The 21421-nt window shown below is 42.4% G+C and overlaps 1 protein-coding gene across 3 annotated transcripts in view; it reads left to right on the top strand.

Annotated features, from left to right (window-relative positions):
• RAB27B (RAB27B, member RAS oncogene family) overlaps nt 1-21421 on the top strand; it is a 131392-nt gene that overhangs the window by 6449 nt on the left and 103522 nt on the right. Inside the window, exons 1-2 of one of the 3 annotated variants that reach the window (XM_081213238.1) lie at nt 6237-6382; nt 6531-6622. The gene's annotated coding sequence lies outside the window, so the exon portion shown is untranslated. Of the gene's footprint in view, nt 1-6236; nt 6383-6530; nt 6623-11099; nt 11119-21421 lie in introns of those variants that run through there. The other 2 variants (XM_081213237.1, XM_081213239.1) reach the window with 2 other exon arrangements.

Genomic DNA, 21421 nt, shown 5'->3' with positions numbered 1-21421 from the left:
TGACCATATTTCTAGATCTTTTTTAATCTCTGACCAACATTTTTCATAATTGTCCTTATACAAATTAACATTCTTAGGTGTTAAATAAACCCCTAGGTATTTGACTTTCTTAACCACTGTCAAACCTGTTTCCTCCTGAAATTTCTCCTTTTCCATATCTGTTAGGTTTTTCCCTAAGACTTTAGTTTTTTGCTTATTCAACTTAAATCCAGCCACCTGGCCAAATTGTTGAATTATTTCTAAAACCCTTTTCGTACTAGTGTTTGGCTCTTGCAAAGTCAATACTAGGTCATCTGCATACGCTCTTAACTTGTAATGTTTAGCTCCGACCTGCACACCTTTGACCTGCTGGTCATTTCTTATCATATTCAGCAACACCTCCAGAACCGAAATAAAAAGTAATGGGGAAATTGGGCACCCCTGCCGAGTTCCTTTTTCTATCTTAAGTTCCTCAGTCACAACATTATTTACAATCAACTTAGCTTTTTGTTCAGAATATATTGCAGCCATACCATTCTCAAAACCCTGGCCTACCCCCATCCCATGAAGATTCTTCCTCATAAAACTCCAAGAGATATTATCAAAGGCTTTCTCCGCGTCCACAAAGATCAATACTGCTTTAGTGTTTATATTCACCTCCAGCTTTTCCAAAATGTCTATTACATTCCTTACATTGTCTGCTAGGTGTCTTTTAGGGAGAAAGCCTGCTTGGTCTTTATGAATCTTCTCCATCAAAACTCTTTTAAATCTTTTTGCCAAAATGTCTGCAAAAATTTTGTAATCCACATTGAGGAGTGATATCGGGCGGTAGTTCTTGAGTTGAGTCTTTTCAGTCTCTGACTTTGGTATGAGTGAAATATATGCCTCTTTCCACGATTCAGGTGCCCTTTTTCCCTCAAGGATCTCATTACAAACTTCTCTTAGTGGTTGAATCAACCGTTCCTTCAGCGATTTGTAGTATCTAGAAGTCAGTCCATCTGGTCCCGGAGATTTGCCCAGTTGCATACTCTGAATGGCAGCCTCTATCTCTTGTTCTGAGATTCTCTGGTTCAAGTCCATCTTACTTTGCTGAGAGATGTTTTGTAATCCATATCTTGCAAGGAATTTGTCTATATCTTCTTCATTTTGCGGGCCTTGGGTGTAAAGTTTTTTGAAATAACTTAAAAAGCAATTTCTAATTTCATTAGGTTTAGATATGTTCTTTCCATCGACCTCTAGGCTTGTAACTGTATTTAGTTTCTGCCTTTTCTTCAATTGCCATGCCAAAAGTTTACCACATTTATTTGCTGATTCAAAAGTCTTTTGTTTCATTTGCTTTATCTTCCATTCAATCTCTTGGTTCATCAATTCCATATATTGAGTTTGATATAACTTAATCTCTCTTAAAATGTCCTGAGACTTTGGTTTTGTTCTTAGTTTCCTCTCTCCTTCCTTTATCATTTCCAAGATCTTCTCTTTTTTCTCATTTTGTTTTTTCCTCTTTATTGAATTTTGTTGGATCAAAAATCCTCTCATAACAGCTTTACTTGCGTCCCAGATCACTCTTTTCTCCACGTCAGTCCTCAAATTTATTTCAAAATAGTCTTTTAGGGTCTTTTGGGCCTTCGTGAGAATCTCCTTATCTCGAAAGAGGGTGTCATTCATTCTCCATCTAAATTGACCGGTTATTGTGAGTTTCATCTCCATCTTCACGGCGTTATGGTCGGAGCAGGTTTTTGGGCAGATTTCCACTTTCTTAATCTTTGGAGCCAATCCACTAGTAACCCAGATTTGGTCAATTCTGGTCCAGGTCATCATTGCTTGGGAGAAGAAGGTTCCCTCTCTCTCCAGAGGGTTCCTTGTTCTCCAAATGTCTATCAAGTCCATGTTTTCTGTCATTTCGAAAAAAGTCTTAGGGAGTCTCCCTTCTTTAGTGACTGTTAGTCTTTGTGCCTTGTCCATATTAGTGGAGACCACGCCATTCATGTCTCCCATGATTATCATGTTGTAATCCAGATAGTCCGTCAAAGTTTCATGAAGTCTCTTAAAGAAGTCAGATTTGCCTTCATTTGGTGCATAAATTCCAACAACTAAAAGTTTTTCTCCTTGTACTTGTATCTCCACAGCCAGATATCTCCCTTGTTCATCTTTGAATATCATTTTTGGAGCCCATTTCTCCTTCACATATATTACCACTCCTCTCTTCTTAACTTTGTCTGATGAAATAAATTCTTGTCCTAACCTTTTATTCGTAAGTAATCTCCTGTGGGCTCTAGTTATGTGAGTTTCTTGTAAACATATCAAATCCAATTGTTCTCTGTTCAAAATATGAAATACTTGTCTTCTCTTCAAAGGCCCATTCAGTCCATTACAATTCCAACTAAGGAATTGCAGAGCCATCTTGTTATTTTCTTAAGGCTCCTCCAACAGCTCCAAGTTGTTGCTCTTCTTCTGACGGTGGTGGTTTTTGTCCAAACGAGAGATTCAGGATATCCAGTGCTCTCCTCTGTTCTGCAAGTGCGTCCACAGTCCCCTTCTGTAGGTCCTCCTGATATCTTGCCAAAAATTTGTCTTTATCTTGAATTGTCTTTATTTTCACTTTCTTTGCCTTGTAGTCGAATGACAGTCCTTGTGGGAACTCCCACCTGAAGCGGATAAGATTTTTCTTTAACAAAAGAACCAAATCCTTGTAGAAGTTTCTTAAGTCCAAGATGTATTTTGGTATGTCTTTAAAGATCTGTACAGCTGAATTTCCAATTTGCAGGGCTTTTTCAAAGTGTAGTCCTAAAATTTTATCTCTTTCCTCCTTAGATCTGAGTGTGATCAAACAATCTCTTGGTGTCTTTCTATCTTGCTTTTTGCCCAGTCTAAAGGCAGTTGTAATTTTGAAATCGTCTTCCTCCAGGTCCCAGCAATCCGCAAACTCCCGTGTCAAATATTCCACAAGGTTGTCACTTTCATTCTCCGGAATCAGTCTTAATTTTAAGTTTCTCTCTTTCCTCTGTAACTCCCACAAGGCCAAGGTTGCATCATGCTCATAGACCTTCTTGGCAAGTGGCTCTAATTTCTCCTGCGTCTCTCCAGCTGTGGCTTTGGCCTCTTCGGCAATTTGACGCGTGGTGGCGTTTTCCTCGACCAATTTGTTTATAGATTCTGTATTCTGGTTTAATCTTGTTGATATTTCTGTTAATTTTTGTGTGTTCTCTGAGGTCTGTTTTGTCAAAGACTCCAGAGTCTGGTTTATCTTAAGCAAAGCTTCTGTCACAGCTTCCATAGAAACGGCTGCTCCTTTGTCCTGTCCTGTTGTTCCAGCTAGTCCGGCTGTTACGCCTGAGATTGAACCTCTTTTCTTTGCTTGTTGCAGCTGCAGCTGTTGCTGTTGTTGTTGCTTGGTCTTGGCTCTTGTAGTTATCTCTTCTTGTGGCCCACTCATGTCAAGGTCAATTCCCACGGGATTTATTCTCCCTTGGAAAATTCCACTGTCTTAGGCCGTGCTGGACTTCACTTTATCCTCTAGAGGGAGCAAATCAAAATGGCCATAGAAGGAAATTTCCAAATACATGAACAAAGGAGAGCATCCAAGATATAAAAAGAAAGGAGATTAACCCAGTCCAAATCAATGTTACTAAAGTCTTATAACTTCCAATTGCCACAGTTGCCCAGTATACTGTTTATACTGTTTCTTCTTAAAATGTACAAAAGTCAGGCACTGTGGAAACTTTGTATCAAGGTGTCACTTCACAGGGAAAAGTCAGCTCAATGTAGTAAGAAGGCAGACCGTTTCAGACTTTCAAATAGATGAGATAGCAGAGGTTTTTTCCTTCAAATAAGTCATGCAGTTAATGGTCAAATTCACCTCCCCTCTGCCCTGCTTGCTAGAGGGGAGATCAAAGGTTTAAATGTCCGGTTTAGCTGATCAAAGGACGGATTTAAACGGATGCAGGTTTAGAGCTCCGTTGCTTTCACTTTCATGCGGTCGGGGGGAGGCAGACTTCCTTTGTTTAAATCTCCCCCGTTTTTAGCCCAATTTTTAAAATTAAAAAAGTCCCAGTTATTTTTCAGTTCTTACTCACGGGGAATCAGTCCGAATTTCTTTTCAGGAAGGAATCGGCGCTCTCCGCTTATGGCGACGCGGCTTCACTTCGCAGGCTGGGTAGCGACTCTCAGCACCGCGCTCACTCCCGATGTCGATCCGTAGCCTTTAAAAAGGCTCTTTCACGGTACCGGGGGGCGCGAAGGTGCCCACCAAGTCTCCTTGTTCTCAGGCTTCAGCGCCTGGGATTTTAGGGGTCCCCCGCTTGCCGTAGCGGGTAAGACCCGAACTTGCGAAGCAGTCCTTCTCCGGAGCTCGGAGGTAGGACCGCCATTAAGCGCTGGCACCGACCGGAAGTCTCTATTGTTGTCAAACTTCTGGTCAACTCTTTTCTTCCTCAGGTTTAGCCAATTTTTGTAGCCAGCTGAACAAACTGATTGCTGCTTCAATAGACATGTGTACGTTTTGGTGTGACAATCAGAAATGCTTGTTGGAGAGTATTGATGCAAATAAACACATGTCTTTGAGCAGTTTTGGAGCTGTTTTTAACAGAGTTGTGTATTTCTAAGAATGTTGCCTATACATACGAGTGCTCATGCAGCCCTTCAAAAATAGAGAGGGGTGAAGGCAAAACTACCTGTTTCCCCAGAGCAATGACAAACTGTTTCTTTATTATTGATATAATTATTGTTTGTTTTTTTAGGAAAATAAGTAATAATCATAAATAACTAAGAATAAAATTGTGCACCCCACCACCGAGACCATTCCATTGTAACTATCCAACCTCCCAAAATTTCAACATCTCTTAAGATGGCTTGACCCCCTTTCCATTTTAACAGTACAAATTCTACAAACACCAAAATCATTTTCCTGCATATTCCCTGTCTTACCTTAATGACACATGTTAATTTATCATTAATGGCTATATCCCACATTTCTTTATACCATTCTTCCATTTTATATTCTGCTTGCCCCTTTCACTTCCTAGCTATAATAACTCGTGCAGCTGTCAATAAATTTGTGAACAAGCCCTTCATAGCCTGCAAACCTTCTACCCCATCGTAAATTGATAATAACACTACTTCTGGACTTTTGTCAGCTTTAACCCAGTGATTTCTGTTATCTCCTAAAACATCCTTTACCAAAAAATTATATATATTTTACACCCCCACCACATGTGAACATAGTTCCCAGTTTCCTTGCATCCCCTCCAACATAACACCGAATATTCCTTGTTTATTTTATTTAATCTGACTGATGTTAAATACCACCTCCAAACTAATTTATAGTAATTTTCTTTTATTCTTATGACCAACTATTTCAACATGTCTTTTTGCAAACAGCAACAACAACGAAACACTGTTGTTTCTCAAAACTTCATCTTGATTAGGTGCCACTAACAAGAGGGAGGCCTGAATCCAGCTTCTGCTCTCATTCTCTCAACCCGAAAAGAAAAGTTTATTCCTGATTCCTGGACTGGTCCTTTGCTCTAGCAAATTCATAGTGCACGTGTTGTTTATTATTATGTGTTTTCTTCTGTTAGATCAGAGTGTGTATGTGTTCCCCATCTCCAACACTCAATTTTCTTGAAAAAGAAAGAGAAAGGTTGTCTCTGCGCAGCCCAAGGATGGGAACCTGTGGGCCTTCAGATATTGGTGTACTTATGGCTACCATCATCCCTGACCACTGGCCAGGCTGGCTGGAGCTGATGGGATTTGTACACAAACAAGAACCATAGGTCTCCAGCAGGAGCCCCATCCCTGCCTTGCAGCAACATCTGGAGAGACAGAGTTTCCCTAGGTCTGATGTGCCTTGGAGGGGGGAGTAAAACAATGTGAGGCTCTATTCTGTGCCTGTCCACTGCAACACCCCATTATTCCAAGAAAATTTGCACCACAATCCTTGCAGGCTGACCCAAAAGTACTCTGCAGCTGGTGAACTTAGGGGCTGCAGCTTTTGTGAGTCTCGAAAACCACTTTTCTTTGGACAGGGAGCCCTTGTCTTCTTCAGCACTAGAGCAAACATTGAGTTTTTTGTTCTTTTAAAGAAAGAAATGTGCTTCTCTTGGTTCGTAGAACCATAGGATTGTAGAGTTGCAAGGCTGGTTTTGAATTGTCAGCCTTCTTCCGACTTAAGCCCTTGATCCCTTTTTCTCTGCCCTCCGTGGCAACTTGGAGCTGTCTGAAAACATGCCAGGAGTCGGGTTGCAACAAGGCGACATTGCAGACCCTGGCACTAGGACCTCCCAGACGCCTTTTCTGAAATGCTGGCTGGTAGCATGTCAGCGGTAGAGAGACTGAGCGGCTCTCGCTGTTACACAAGACGAAGGGTAGCAGCCGCAGGAGCATCCTTAGCCTCTTGAAAGCCAAGGTACCTGTTTATCTGCTTGCCGTCCTCAGCATCCTTAACCTGCCATTTGCTTTATCAGAGCCTAGCAGAGTTTAGCTGCAGCGGCAGAACACCAGTGGCAGCATTTTCCCCTCCCTCCTCTCATACCTGTGTTTTCTTGCGTCCGTAGAGAGAGCAGACAGAAGCAACAGTGCCGTTAAGAAATGGGCTAATTATTTTCCAGCTGGCAGAATCCAGAGGGATTATTTCACACCAGAAAGTGTAAGTAGCTTTTATATCATCTTCCCTGCATAGCTTGTCACTACTGCTTTTGCACCTTCATCTTTTGCAAAAAGACCCACACACCAAGCCTCAAACCAAAACAAAGCACATCCCCCTTTTCTAGAAACCTTCCAGTCCTCTTGTGGGGGCAGTTCATGAAATAAAATGTTTATATTTGTTATAACACATGCCTAAAAAAAAAGTCCTTGCAAAGTCCAGTATGGGTCATGTGCTTTTTTTGCTTGTTTATGTATGGTCAGAGATGATTTTCTGTTTGCAATTATCATTATTATTTTCCTGTTGTGTTCTCCATGGCCACTGAAAGGAGGGCAGGGGATAAAGCAATTGGAAGAGGAATGACTTGTGTTAAAACCAGGAAGGAGCTAGTGAGCGTGGGAAACCAAAATACTTGAATTTATTCCAGTTTGGTTCCATTGTCCTCAGTGAAATCAAATAGTTTTTATTCAAACTACTTTGACATCCCCGGGTTCTGGGCCAGATTCCAAAGGGGCCCAATTATTATTTTGAGACAAACCTCACCCCCAAGAAAAGCATCTGGCGATTTTGTGCCATGCCACGACAGTTCTTTAAAAAAATAGATTATCAGTGGTGCTGTAGAGGTGAAAGGGTCCAATCCTGCATTGCAGAAGGCTGGGACTAGATGACCCTTGGGGTCCTTTCCAACTCTGCCGTTCTATGAAACCATATGTCAGGCTAGTTTACATGAAAACACAGGAGCAACAAACATCCTCATAAATAATCATATGCACAGGCCTGCATGTTGAGAGACAAGGAACATTGCTTGAACCCAACTCTCTCTCAAAATAACACTCTCTTGCAAAAAGAGGTGTACTATTTGCATGTTAAATCAGAAGCAAATCTTACTCACATGCTTAAGTTTGCTCCTTTTTGGTTCTGTGCATCAGCGTGGTTCAGTTACAAGTGGCTTTCTCTGCAAGAAAGGGAGTCAAACTGCATGTGTGGCAGCAGAGTTAGATCAGTGGATCTGAACTATTGGGGTATGTTGTCATTTTCAGCAGAGAAGTGGCAAGAGGAAAGAGGTGTGCTGTGGTTCCTTGCAGCCCACCTTTCCCCCTGCCTCTTTCCCCTGCAAGGCAGCAAGAACCCTGGCTTGGGAGGAAGCAGGTGGGGTAGAGGAAACTGAAGGGTGGAAAAAGAACCCAGCCCATCACCCCAGCTATTGGCCTGTCCATCACAGCTCCTCCCAGCTGTTTTGCAGCCATTTTGTGGTTTACCAGCCCCAGACCAGCTGCCATTGTCTAATTCTGGGGTGGGGAAACTGTTAGACTCCAGCTCCCATTATCCCTGACCCTTGGTCATGCTTGCTGGAGCTGATGGGAGCTGTCGTTCCACATCATTTGGAGAGCCATGAGTTCCCCAACCCTGGTTTAGTTCAACCCAGACTAGAAGGTACCACTGGGGTTTTAACAGGAGCTGATGGCAGAGGGATAGTTTGACAAACCTTAAACATATCTCTTTTTTAAAAAAAAATAGTTTTTTTCAGATTTTGAAATTTACGAACAGTTATCAAACAACCAACATAAAAAGAGAATTCTGAAAAGTCTCCCTGACTTCCCTCATCCCCTTTGTGGGTCCTTGTATAATGTTTTGCTCCTTCATCTTGTATTAATCCGAATCTATTAAATCTCTCCTCCTCCTCCTCCTCCTCCTCCTCCTCCTCCTCCTCTTCTTCTTCTTCTTCTTCTTCTTCTTCTTCTTCTTCTTCAGCGATCACTCGTAGCTGAGTAAGATTGTCTTCCATAAATACGGTTTTAACCGTGAGTCCACAAGTGACTGTGGAAGTTCAACATTAAACTTCAAGAATTATTCCAATCCTACTAATAAATTTAATTGCTTACAATGGTTTTTAAGGCAAATTATATATTTCCCCCATTTCTTATTAAAATTTTGCTCTTCCTGATTTCTGATTCTTCCAGTCATTTTTGTCATTTTGGCATAATCCACCAACTTAATCTGCCATTCTTTTCTGGTAGGGACTTTATCTTCTTTCCATCTCTGGGCTAGTAACATCTGAGCAGCAGCGGTTGCGTACGTAAATATTTTTTTTCTGATCCGTTGGAATTTCGGCACCTAGAATTCGTAAAAGAAAAGTTTTGGGTTTTTAAAGAAAAAGTTATTTTAAAGATTTTTGAAAATTCACTATATATCACCTCACATAATTCTTTTAGTATTTTACATGTCCACCACATATGATAAATGATGCCTTCTTTTTCCTCACATTTCCAGCATGTATTTGACCTTGCTTTGTACATTTTAGCTAGTTTACTGGGAGTTAACTACCAACAATACATCATTTTCATATTGTTTTCTTTCAACGTATAACATGCTGTAAATTTCAAATCCCAGTTCCATAGCTTCTCCCATGCTGTAAGTTGTATATGATATACATAACGTCTCCATCCTTTAATGTGCCCATATGTTTCTCCATCTTTTAATGTGCCCATATCATTTTATTCACATATAAGAGAAACTTTAGATAAAAGACTCCTATTTTCCCATCTGTTGTTGGGCAGCAAAAGAAAATCTTGATTTTCTCTTGACAATAAAAATAAATGGTCTGTTGCCTACTGTATATTGTATTCAATTAAGCTGCTTAAATTTTGTGTCAACCATTTATGATGGGACACTATGTCTCTTTGATTATTTTTCCTAAATAAACATAGTTAATGAAAAGGGGTGCCATTCTGATCCATTTTTAAAAAAAACCATAAAGAGAACTGTCATTGATTTAAATAGGATAAATATTGCATCCAAGATAACCCATTAATTGCTAATAAACATGAAATAAACATATGTTGGGTTGTGTTTTATTTAAAGTTCCTATCATAAAAGGAAGTTTTCCTTGCTGCAGCAGTTTTTGTGCTGTTGGCTATCTTTCTTGTTGAGCCTAAAGCTGCAGCCATATAATGGGGCAGTAGCCATGGCCTTGTGGCTACTGGCTTGGCAGGATCATAGAACGGTTCTTCCCACAGAATAACCCAAAAACTCTGTGCTGGAGTGTCCAAGGTGGCTGAAAAGTTTATCCGAGTCAAACCCATCTCTTTTTGTTGTTTTGACCAATTTGCAAATCTACATAACTATCCAAACACTGTACAAACCAGATAGAACAGCATGCGTTATTCGAAAATGGTGTTAAAATTGCAGAAGAAGAAAACAGAAAACAAAAAAATGTTCCTCAAACAACTGTAGGATGGAGTATTCCTGAATTCAAATGAGGATGCAAGTAAACTCAGTGGAAAACAGCAACATCATGCATGTGTAATGATATGATAGGAACTTTTTGCATGTCGAGGTCCCCAAGCCACCCCCCAAATAACTCACAACGCACACTTAATTTTTGTTTAAGGTTTTTGGCATAATTTTGGCCACAACTTTATTTAAATACAAAACCGTGAGTGGTTGTTTAGGCATTGGTTAAGACTATCTGTCCCCCCGCCTGGGGACAGAACTGACTTCCGGGCACCACCGAAAGACAGTGCGGGGGAAAGCAAGTCGGGGAGAAATGGAGCTGAGTCACAGACCCTCACCTCTCACCCGCCTGCTCCCCGAAGGCTTGCCAGCCCTAGTCCTATTCCAGGGATTGGACAAAAAGATGGCAAGCCCCAGGATTCCTTTAACGGAATTCCCTTTCCGCAGCAACCATGGAGGGGCAGGCCCAGCCTATCCTAACCCCTCCTCCACCAATTTATAACCAATGCCTAACCGCAACCTTACAAGTTGTGACGATTTGCTACGCAGTAGGCAAAAACCAAATGGCCCAGCCAATCTGCCAGATGGACAAATTCCTACCAGGCCCCCGCTCCAAGGCGGACGACCCCATGACAGGCATAGCAAGGTCAATGCAACAACCCCTTACTCAAGGGCGGGTGGGCGGGTGATCCGTTGCACACAGCAAAGAGAAAGCTCCAGGCTGTGTGCAGAGTATTTAAACATTTTACCCCTCCCACCAAAATTGCAACATAACTTTTACCCCAGCAACCCAGTGAACCAATCACTGCCCCAGGCCATCTTTAGAGACCCTTCCTGGTAACAGAGGGGTGGCTCAGCAGACTCCACCGCAACACGTGCTCTCCATGAAGGAGAACACGCTATATGAAACAACACCCAACAGGTGTCAGGGGTGTTTGCTGGTGAGAGGCAGAGCCAGAGATAATGATGGGCTGAGCCAGGAACAGAAAGGCTTTCCTCCTCCTCCTCCTCCTCTTCTTCTTCTTCTTCTTCTTCTTCTTCTTCTTCTTCTTCTTCTTCTTCTTCTTCTTCTTCTTCATGCCACTATGGCTTAACTAATCCATGGCAAGGACCACCCTGCTTCAGTTTTCATCTTGGCTACCTGAAGTTAGAACTCCCATGCAAGTCTACTCAGAAGTAAGCTGGATTAAATGGAGCTACTCTAAGGGAAATAGGCAGAGGATTTTTGCGTGTGCCGACAACAAACCAATGCAGCTACTGTTCTGGTAGGCGACTGAAAGTAATTCCTTTCTGACCTCAGTGTTCTCTATATACATACATGCACACAAAACCCTACACTGCCCCTTCCAGTTCTTCTGAAAGTATACAGAAGGGAGGCTCTTTAAAAAGCCAGGAAATATGAGGAGGAAGATGCCAGGAGAGGCACAAAATTAAGACAGGGGGCCACATGTTGTCCATCTGTTTTCACTTGGATAGTTCTGCACTGACTGACTGGCACTCCCTCTAATGTCTATGGGCGACATCCAGCTTTGCTGATGCAATGCACTTCTGTATGCAAGACAGAGTTCCTGTCCCCTCCACACATACACAGACGCCCTCACAATCAGCTCTGGGATGTTGGGGGCCTTTTTTATCAGATGCGGGGGGTGGGGGAGAGAGAGGAAATGGAAGTCCCATTGCTGGGCCAGCATTGGATACAACTGTATTTTGGGGAGAGGGTCATTTGTTGGGGGAGATTATATATTTGTGTAATCAACGCTTGTGTAGAGGAACTCTGAAGTTTGTTAGTTTTGCTTCATGTACCCTGGCTCTCACTCTGTAAGGAAAGATGAGTGATCTCTTTCATCTTACTGGAAATATCTGCTTCTCCATCGAAATCACTTAACCATGCTACTTAATGAAATCTGAAATGGAAGTGTGGATGGCGGATGCTGAAAAGATATGCACCTGATGGCCATAATCTCAGACAGATGTTTGTTCCATCCAGTGTAACATCTTTGTTCACATAATTGTGCTAAACTGAAGTGCAGAACTGATTGAAACTAAAAAAAGGAAAGTGTGAGCCCTGCAGTGGTAGATGCCCAGTTCAGTTAAACTGATTTAGTTTACTTAACCTCAGCAACAGCTCATCACAAAATACTTTGAAGAAAAGGACAACGTTGTAAACACAAAAATAACAGCAGCTGCAGAGTTTGCTTCCAGTAGTAGTACTAATAACAAATGCTAGATTGCTACATGCTACAGTGAAGGCACCCCATGAATAAGAATACAGTAATAGCCTTCCCTTAAATTCCTGGATGAATGGATGAAAGATTCTGAACTGCTGGGATATCTCTAAAAGGACATACACAACCTGATTAGTCCTTGGATTTTTAAAAAGTGCTATCACACTAGGTAGAGGTAGCATAAAATCATAGACTTGTAGAGTTGGAAGGGACCCCCAAGGGTATAATACATAAATAGACCTGAAATCTCCCTGACAGCCTCTGTTTATTTGGAATCACTAATTCAGCAAGGCAGATTCCTTCCTATTAAATTTAATAAGGTTGCTGTCAGTTGAATGGGATGTTCATGGCTCCCACAGGTGCTCTGTGAAGATGGAGATTTGTTGCATTAACTGACCTGTCAATCAGAATTAGAGGTGCTGCTGCCGAGACCGACCTTATACAACAGATATGAGAAAGCATTGCCCTCATCTCCCTGACAGAAACCCTTAGGTAGCTGCTATTGTTTTGCCGTGTCAGATCTTAGCTTGCAAGCTCCTTGGGGCGAGATCCTGCTTTTCTCATTTATGCTATGAATCAAATGTTGGGGAAGAAACAAATAATAAACAGACCATCCATTAATGGCTGGAAAATTACTTTCAAAAATGGAATTCATTACCCAGTTCACAGAGATATTTCGCAGGAGCATAGGAGAACTATTTTTTTTAAGGAATAATTTCATAATTATCTCCCTTACTAGCAAAATGACTGTTATTTTCATTGATGAGTATGTGAAATCCCTGGGTCCTTTCCAGGCAGGCACACATGGTGTCTCCTGCAGGATCCTTACTAGTGACAGCTGGGCGCTACAGGGCCTTAGTAAACATTATGAAGAAGTACCACATCTCCCCTGCTCCCCAGCGTCTTCACAGTAACAGCTAGTAAAAGTAACAAGCATCATGACTTCGTGCCCAGAGAAATGTTGATGTTGTGTCATGTGTTACTGGGCAGACACCTGTCGAAGCCAGCTACACATCCTTCATAAAATCTAGTTAGGCACTTGGTAGTGAGGTGTTGTGCCTAAGTCCATTGCTTTACTCATAAGACTGATTGGGAGGAGAACATTTCACTTTTATGGGAGAAAGAGAAGGAGTACCTTTCAAAACAGCGTTCTTTGGAGGACAGCAACATTTAAAGGTTGAGTCATGTGAGCTCAATATGCGACATCCCAACTCAAAAAAGCCCTCCTCTTTTTCAGTTAGACCCAACCTCATTCAAATAGGGTCCAGTTCAAAATGGGGTTTGCTTCCCCCCAACCCTGTTGCTAGTCTCCCTGTCAGTCTTCTTCAGTAAACAACCCCCCTTAACTTTTGAGAGGGGGTAGAGTAACTTGCAAGGACACTGGAAAAACCCAAATTTGAAGTGTACTAGGGTTGGCTGTGTTCAAAGATCACTTCTTGGGGAATATTATTTTCCCTGCACCTTTTGTTCCCTGCCATTAACAAATCAAACCTACTCCAGTCTGTAGATTTGGGTGCTGGTTTGGGTGTCATGCAAGGGCAGCAAACTGTTAGTTGTTTTATTTATTATTGTTGCATTTTTGCTGTTCAAGTACAGCGAAAAACACTGTTTGCCTGTCTCCATTTCCAAAATAACTTGGCCAGCTTTGGATGCTATGGACCTTGAGCTAGATGGTTGAGGGACCATTTCCTGCTCTGTCTCACAGGCGGCAAAATGTATTGGGCTGGCAGTGGAGGGGAAGGTGGCGGCGGCGGCATCGCTGACCTGGCCCTCCCGGCAGAGGTGTCACTGCCATGTGTCGGGATGGTGAGAGAGAGGGGCAGAACATCGGCAAGGTTGGAGCAGGAGCGCCGGATCGGCTCCTCTGGTGTGCTGTAACTGGCCCCAAATGAGCGAATGGAAAGAAAGGGGTTTCCTGTTAAACAAATGGACACGGTTAAATGGCATACTGTCTGCTGAGAATTTAAAAAGCCAGGGTATCATTCCTGTCTCTGTTTCTTGTGTGTGCTCTGGCAATTCAGGATGCTCAGGAGAGCTTATCTGAATCCGAATACACTATAATCTAATGTGACTTGGCCGACAGTGTGCCACAGGCCACGTTCAGCAGCTTAATGGGGGTTGGGAGGCAAAACATCAGCTGGACAGCATTAATAGAGCCTTTGAGCCAGGTTTGCTGTTGACCAAGTGGTGTGAAGTTGCCAAAGTATATTAAACCTCTTGGTATTAGGATATGGCCACGAAGAATATATACATATATGTGTGTATGTGTCTGTATACAGTGGTACCTCGGGTTAAAAACTTAATTCGTTCTGGAGGTCCGTTCTTAACCTGAAAATGTTCATAACCTGAGGTACCACTTTAGCTAATGGGGCCTCTTGCTGCTGCTGCTGCTGATTTCTGTTGTGTGATTTCTGTTCTCATCCTGAAGCAAAGTTCTTAACCCGAGATAATATTTCTGAGTTAGCAGAGTCTGTAACCTGAAGCGTCTGTAACCTGAAGCATCTGTAACCCGAGATACCACTGTATCTATATCTATATATGAATTTTTTGCTAGGCTTTTAGACACCCGTTGAGATATCGTAAGCAAATTTTGCAAGATGGTTCCTGGTACCAGGGAGCATGCTTTCATCTATGTTTAGATACGATTGGACATCATTTTGAATGAAGATGGCGGGCTGAACCTTTCAAAGCTGCACTGATTTTAACCACTGATCTTAAAACTGTACTGAATATTTTAGTTTCTTAGAATTCCTGAGCATCTCTGGGTAGCAGGCATGCTGCTTATGATGGCAGAAGACACCTGAGTTTGGAAAATAAATGCCTTTAATTGAAATCTGTGAGCTTTCCCCCCAAGAAGCTATGTAGCTAGATAATAACAATAAGAGTGTCTAGCTGACACTCTAATCAAGTAGCTAGTCAAATATTGTCTCTATGCAACAGAATAGCATTTGACTACAGTCATTTCTAATCAAATATTCCAAATATGCCACTGTGTAGATGACATTATGTTATCATTTCTCCGCCTTCGCCCCCAGCAATATAAAAAAATTCTATTTCATCACACTGTCCTTTAATAGCAAGTGTAGGAGTGAGAGCTGGTTGCTCCCAGCCCAACAATGGTTGGGAAGCCCATCTAGCAATGTAGCAGAATTTCTCTCATTGGCTACCTGCTGTCACTATAAATAAATTTTCAAACTGATGCTGAAATGAAGAGTCCTGAACTTAAGGTGGGAAAACTGAGTAACTGAGCGAAATTAAAATTGACAGATCCACCCATCCCTAGCTACTGGTCCTTTTAGCTCCATTGGAGGAGCCATGTTGGATAGCTTTTGTCTCTTTCCTGTGCGTCTTCCATAGAAAACATTCCTTGTTGATTGCCTTGTGTCTTATGGATGGGCTGGACCCATGCTCGACTGAGCAATTTAATTTGGCAGAATCCCACTAACATAGAAGAGATAATCCAGCCATTCATTAAAGGAATTTGGGTCATGAGGGACTTAAATTGCAAGTTATGCTGCTTGTTATGAGCGTGATTAATAAGAATCACAAGGTAAGCAACCCAACTACCAAGGAGGAAAGAAAGAGAATTTAGATAAGAAAAATGCAGAAAGGATTGGACAGTCTTGGGACCATGTTAGAACTTTCTCTTCAGAAGTATAAACTAAGTGCGTTGTTTATGCAGGAGATAAAGACTGATCTCTCTGCAAGTGTGTCCCTCTGTTAAGACTGACTAAAAGTGTGAGGCTTATTTCGTTTTATATGGTGCTTAAGGAAATCCTAATGTGGCAGATCCTTGTTTTATGTTCTGCTCATCCACTTCATGGCTGCAGAAGGTCACTTTAGACAAAGCATCTTTCTTACATGGAGAGGTAGCAGGTAAAAGCTGGAACAGCTGTCAAGCCTGCTTTCAACTGCGAAAAGGTTAACTGAACAGAAATAAATAAATAAGGGCAAGTTTGTAGTGGAGAGACAAGAGGTATTCCAAAATACTGCTTCTGCTTCCTAGAATAGCCATTGGCATAGCAAAGAGTCCAAGCTCCCACTTTGGATTGGATCTGGGTTTTTGTCTGGAGCTGCATGTAGATCTATAATAAACTCGCTGCTGATGTGTTTGCCACACATAAAGAAAAATGCCTTTTGAGAAACGGAGGCGTTGCCTTGATTGCTTGTTGGTCACCTTGCTTACTGACAAAGTGGAGCAATGGTGGTCAGGTGAATTGTTCATACTTGGACCCAGTCCTTGCGTGCGTTTATGTGAACATCCTTCATATCAGCATGTAGTAACAGATGTTTTTCAAAAGCTCACCGAATGCGTTCACCCAAACGCTCGCACATATTTGGTTGTGCTTTTGTGGCGCTTGCAACTCTGATTTTGTGTATTGTATTGTACCGTTTATGGAAGCTGCTTTGTGAGAGTGTTTGCTGCAAAACCTTTTGTCCTGTGACCGATAAATTCAGCCAGATCAGGCTTCCCTGCAGCTGGTAGTTAGAGTCAAATGTCCTTTCTAGCATCTGGGAATGGGGGGCAAATTTCCTGCAATTGCTCATTTCCTTTCTGATGGCTGGGACCACCTTGGTCTTCTCTCCTTGGGGCTATTCCTGGAAGTAGAGAGGAATACATGCACAAAATTTTGAGCACATGAATACAATCCACGTCCTTACCATATTTTAAACAATATCCCTTATTTTTTGGACTTCCTTTGAATTGGCATTACTTTTCCTCCGTACTTTGGTCATCTGTTTACCAGAGGGTATTCTTTTTCAATTAATCATTTTATTTTTTCTATAGCATTTTTTTAAAAGTATCTCAAATTGGAAGCAGAATTTAATCAGCTTGGGTGGTGAACAAATACTGCATCACATTTCCTGGCACTTTCAAATGCTGGTTATTACATTTACATTCTCCATTGAAATAATCTCATTACATTTGCTAAACTGCCTCGTGTCACAAGGGTTTGTTTTACTAAATGAAATCTCAGAAATAAACACCGTAGCATGTGTATAGGGAGAGATCTTTTTTAGTGGTGGACCCACCATGAAAGCACACTTATTTTAAGCATTTGTGCTTATTTTAAGTCTTCCTCCCCGGCCCTGAACCAAGTTCAGGAGAAACCTGTTCTCCCAGTTTGCTGCAGATGCTGGATTTGCACAGGTTGGGTGGCCCTTGCGCTGTTTCCAAGAGTTAAAAACACTAAGCAGCACTGTTAAATATGTTAAAGTCAAAGTATACCTGAAGGAGCATCTCCACCCCCATCGTTCAGCCTGGACACTGAGGTCCACCTCCGAGGGCCTTCTGGCAAGTCCCTCACTGCAAGAAGTGAGGTTACAAGGCCTTCCTGGTAGTGGTGCCTGCCCTGTGGGACGTCCTCCCATCAGATGTCAAAGAAATAAACAACTATCTGACTTTTAGAAGCCATCTGAAGGCAGCCCTGTTTCGGGAAGTTTTTAATGACTGATGCTATAGTCTGTTTTTAGTGTTCTGTTGGGAGCCACCCAGAGTGGCTAGGGAAACCCAGCCAGATGGGCAGGGTATTAAAATAATAATAATAATAATAATAATAATAATAATAATAATAATAATAATGAAGAAGAAGAAGAAGTGTGTGAGGGGTAGTGAACTGGGAGGTGGGCAGGGAGGAGGCAGTGCTTTCCCTGCAACAGAAAGGATTTACCTACACAGACATCCATACAGAGATTCAGAGAGGGGTGGGTCTATGACTCACAAGTAGAGCATCTGTTTTGCTTTTAGAAAGTCCTGGTCATCTCCATTCATTGCCATCTAAACAGGGTTTCAGGAAGTAGAATTGGACAGAATTCAGTTTGCTGGAGAAGCCACAGTCATTTAGGGTAGACCGCATGGGTCTGGATGGACAAAAAAGCCAATCCACTGTAAGGATATGTCATGTGTTCGTCCTTTATTTAGACAGTGCAACCTTCTCTTAACAAACATATTACTGTTTGCAATTTTGCCAGAGATGCACTCTTTTTTTGCAAAGCAATTTCCCCAAATATACTGAGCGTGGTATCCAACAAAGCACTTCTGAGACCTGAACAGCTGGTACTAACTTATCACATTTATTTACACCACAGCTCTGCTTTAGGAGAAAGGGTGGTTGTCCTTCGTATTGCCTCTAAATCCCTCCATTCTCTTCCTCAGTGATGCATAAAAATTTCAAAGCATGAGGCCTTCAAACCTTTTTTTAATCGGCTCTCCAGTTTGGCTGTCCTGTGTCTTCAAATCAGGTGGTGATGATGTGTTAAAAAAAGTCGTACTTCCAATAAGACACACACACACACACACACACACACACACACACACTTTGATGTATTCCCCCCCCCAGTGTTCTGCCTAATCTTGTTTTATATGGTTTTTACTCTGCTTTCTAAGTAAATTTTCTCATTATCCCTGTACCCAGACAGTGATACCATGTACAATGTTCAAAACTCTGCAGAAGCAGACTTCGTTGTCATTTTCAGTTTGTGGAGCCGTAAAGTAATAATATTGCCTCCCACGCCATCAGCCATCCACTCCCGCCCTCACGGAAGTCTCCAAAATGCTCTGTTTGCTCTTCTCAGACTGCTGTCACAGGGTGATCACTGCAATAGATTAATAAGACCACCGGAAACTTTTACTCATCTCCACAATCTTGTCGTGCAATGTTTGCATTTTTCAGATTTAGAATGTGGAGTTGCTAGCTCATAAAAGAAGAATTAATTGAAATCCCGGAATTAATTTTTCAGTCTCTGATCCAGCCGTCTTGTCCTCATCACAGCCTTCTTGGAATTATATCTTGGAATTTATATAGATAAAATGCAGCAGAAGCAAGCCATAGCCCACAGATTCAGGTTTGAACTTGCAGGATTCCAAATAGGGATTTGTTGCAAGAACTGTGGAGCCCACTCCAAGCTACTGAACACATGGACTTGCCTTATACTGAGTCCGTCCACTGACCCACTTTCTATTTTAACAAGGTCTCCAGAAGGTATTGTTCCCAGGCCGGCTCCCAGATAACCTTTTTAGCTGGAAACGTTTGGGACTTTCCATATGCAAAGTGATAGGTGTCCTAGTCAGCCTCTCCTCCTCCTTGCAGTAGCCTGTACTGAATATCAAATCCATTGATCTGAATGTTGATATGGCTGTGCTTTATCCATACCAGCGTAGAGTCATAGAATTGTAGAGTTGGAAGGTATCCCGAGGGTCATCTAGTCCAACCCCCTGCAATGCAGGGATCTCAACTAAAGCATCCACGAAGAAATGGCCACCCAACCTCTGCTTCAAAACCTCCAAGGAAGGAGAGTCCACAACTTCCTGAGGTTGCCCATATACTGCAAATGCCTATACTGCAAGTATCTCTGTGTGCCTTTTCTTGCACTTCACCTCTTCATATGGGGATGGGACACCAAGCTTTCTTGTTTTTCTCACTTTTCCTTCAGCATCTGTGAATGGGAGGTATGGACAGGGCTAGTGACCACAAGTAAGATAAGGTTACCAGATTTTTTTCAAAGAATCCGGGGACACTTTTTCCCCCCCAAAAGAGGGGGAAAAAGTTATTTTTAAAAGTTTTTTTTTTTAAAAAAAAGAAGTAATACATTCTCTTCTGTGGTCTCCTCTGTTGTGCAGCCCTCCTCTGGGCCCCGGCCTGCTCTCTTGGAGCGCAAGCTGCTAGCCACCGTGGAGTAGGCTCGGGTTGGGCCTGGAGCTCTCCTACCTCTCCTCCACAGCAGCACCACAAGGTTGGGGCTCCCCTCTTTTTTCTTCTTCCTTTTCCTCTCTCTTCCTTCTCCTTCTCCTTCTCCTCTCCTCCTTCTCCCTGCATCGGCTCTGGGGTTTTCCTGGCCCCAGAGCGTCGCTGGGCAGTTGGCCGGGTGGCTGGGCGCTCTCACTCCCAGCTTGATTTGGGTGGCGGGTGTGTGTGTGTGTCAGCGGTTCCCCTAGTTGACGCACCGGGCGTCCCTGGTTCCCTTTGGCAGTCGCAGCAGCAGTCTCATCAGCCCGGAGCCAGCCTGGTAGCACAGCTGGCTCTGGCTGGCTTCAGGAGCTGCCCACTGCCATGGCGCCCGCCATCTTGCCTCGCCGGAAGTCCCCATATGATATGTTTTGTGTCAGTGAACCAATCACACAACATTCATTCCGTACTAATAAATCTACAACACTTAAAATATAAATCCGGGGACATTAAATGAAATCCGGGGACGGATTTTGTCTGGGGTCAGATTTGTCAATCCGGGGACTGTCCCTGGGAAACGGGGACGTCTGGTAACCATAAAGTAAGACACAGGAGCTACTTGATCTACTTTGGTGAGACCTTTTGGTAGAAATACGGTGAAAAGGTTCTGGTTGACCCACAGCAAGCACAGAATAGACAACCTGGGGAGAATCTAGAGGAGAGAAACAAATGATGGAAGGTGCGTAGAGAACATGGCATAGGAAGAAAGGCTGAAGTCGTCACATTTTTTTTGGCTGGAAGACTAGAGGAGGCTTGGAAACAGCCTTCAGATATGTGGTTGGGTGCTTTAAAGAGGGCAGAGGTCCACTGCTCTTTTCTGCCAAGGGTGCCATGATATAATGAGCTGAAACTGTAACCAGTGGCAATTAGGAAGAACTTTCTGTAAAGGAGGTGCTCCATTGGAACAGGTTGGCTAAGCATTTGGTGGAACATTCACCAGGATCTTTAAGGGCAGGTATTTGCAGAATTTGCTTTAGTGAATAACTGAGGAGCTTCCAGATATAAATGCACCACCTCCTGAGTGGATGATTCATAATGTCCCTACTAGTTTGAGAATTCTATGCTTGTGTGTGTGCACACGATGTGCAGAACCATATAATGCTGTCTTGATCTTTGGGGATTATAAACGAATAGCTTTTGATGCCACCCAAAGTAGTACTAGATGAATTGGATGCACTTTGTTATATAGCTAAGGCATATTTTATTCAATGCAGAGTTTTATCCATTATAAAGGAAGATGGGTTAAATAAGGATTAGAAGGATTTTTCTCTGATTCGATGGTTTAGCCAACCACAATGACTTTATATATTCTGTTCAGCATTCCTGCACTTTTTTTTTTAATTGACTCAAAAGATGGTAGGACACAAATGGAACAGCAGTCTTTGAATAATTAAAGCATGCTAATCATCCAGAAATGCCAGGAGATGCCCCAGCAAGATCACATGATGCGTTCTTCTCCATGGCCTATTAATTGAAGGGATCATTTTTTAATGTAAATGTCTATGTTTGTTTGTAGCAAAAGTCCTTGGGGATGATCGGGGAGCGTTGGTTACTCGGCAGATTTGTTTTGTTTCGGTGTGTGTGTTTTGCTTGGCAGCAGGATTCTGAATATCACC

Source organism: Podarcis bocagei, assembly GCF_964188305.1.
Source record: "Podarcis bocagei genome assembly, chromosome: 11".
Lineage (NCBI taxonomy): Eukaryota > Metazoa > Chordata > Lepidosauria > Squamata > Lacertidae > Podarcis > Podarcis bocagei.
Note: the sequence above shows the minus strand (reverse complement) of the source record. Positions and strands in the feature narration are given on the sequence as shown.